Here is a 1,290-nt window from a genome sequence, read left to right as displayed (position 1 = left end):
GGAACTGCAGCTGTACTCAATGTAACGTGCAGATGTATGTGTTTGTTCATATAAGGTTTTATTTGATATATATTTTTATTATAAGTAGGCCTACATGATAACCATATTACAAGAGCAAGTAAACTACAATATATTTAGTGCTTTTTACGACGTGGCTTCAGCAAAGTCTGTGTGGTCAGCATGACATAATGATGGGACACCTGAGAACTGCAATGGCAGCTGTGGCTAGAAGAAGGATGATTTGGTTTGTGGCCTAACTACCCTAACTACCCTATCAGCCCTATCTACCCCTCTAACTACCCTATCAGCCCTATTTACCCCTCTAACTACGCCCTATCTACACCTCTAACTACCCTATCATTCCTATCTACTCTATCAGCCCTATCAATCCTATCTACTCTATCAGCCCTATCTACCCCTCTATCTATCCTATCTACCCCCCTATCTATCCTATCTACCCCTCTATCTATCCTATCTACCCCCCTATCTATCCTATCTACCCTGCCACCCCATCTATCTAAGTGGTGATTCGGCTGATCTGGCTGGCTAGGCGGGTGTTCCCATCGTCCTCCACCGGTCCCCAAGGCCCGAAGGCCGGCGGAGGAGGAGGGGGTGCCCCCGGCGGACTTCCACCCATCCATATGCCGGTAGCTGCGCTCCCCAGCTACAAATAAATAACCAGTTTGAGGTCCTATATACAACCTCGGTTTAGCGAAATCCGTGACGTCATCATGAGCAAATAATGACCAAAATTCCAAGGGCCATTCTGGTGACTTGTTACGTGACAATCGGTCCACCGACGGCTGTGTGTTTGAAGTGCTCATGGCCCCCACCGATGGCCGTGAGTCCACGAGACTCTCGGTTAAACAGCTTGTTGGTGGGGGACTCAGCACATCAGCACGTGCTGCACCTCAGTATGAGGCACGTGCTAAGGTGACACCATATACTGTAAATAAAAATGGTCGTAGGCTGCGGGGCTGAGAAGGGAAGCCAATGCGGAAGTGACTTTACATGCAATACCACTGATGGCCACTAGGTGCGGGCTCCAAAACTCTGGCTCCAATATACACCCATTCAATAAACCGGAGGAGAGAGTCAGTCATCGTTAGAGTCAGTTGTGTTAAATTTTCTGTTGTTTCCTCAACATTTGTCGGAAGAGGAGGAATTTTTCACCGACAGTTTTTCTGTCAGTTCTTTAGTTTTAATGAGTTTTCGGTTCACAGTAATTATGGCTCTTTCTTCGGCATTAACAGACTGTAGAGACGCTGATGTACAGTTTTATTGGTAAGT

At 46.7% G+C, this 1,290-nt stretch overlaps 1 long non-coding RNA gene across 1 annotated transcript in view; it reads left to right on the top strand.

Moving 5' to 3' along the window:
- The first annotated feature begins 1,087 nt into the window (after positions 1-1,087).
- The window catches only part of LOC147818976 (uncharacterized), a 7,477-nt gene continuing 7,274 nt past the window's right edge, over positions 1,088-1,290 (top strand). The window contains exon 1 of the long non-coding RNA XR_015437422.1: positions 1,088-1,284. This is a non-coding gene — a long non-coding RNA (uncharacterized LOC147818976). The remainder of the gene's footprint in view (positions 1,285-1,290) is intronic.

Source organism: Seriola lalandi, unplaced genomic scaffold (assembly GCF_002814215.2).
Source record: "Seriola lalandi dorsalis isolate HSWRI2012SDOR001 ecotype SW California unplaced genomic scaffold, Sedor1 jcf7180002054375, whole genome shotgun sequence".
Classification (NCBI taxonomy): domain Eukaryota; kingdom Metazoa; phylum Chordata; class Actinopteri; order Carangiformes; family Carangidae; genus Seriola; species Seriola lalandi.
Note: the sequence above shows the minus strand (reverse complement) of the source record. Positions and strands in the feature narration are given on the sequence as shown.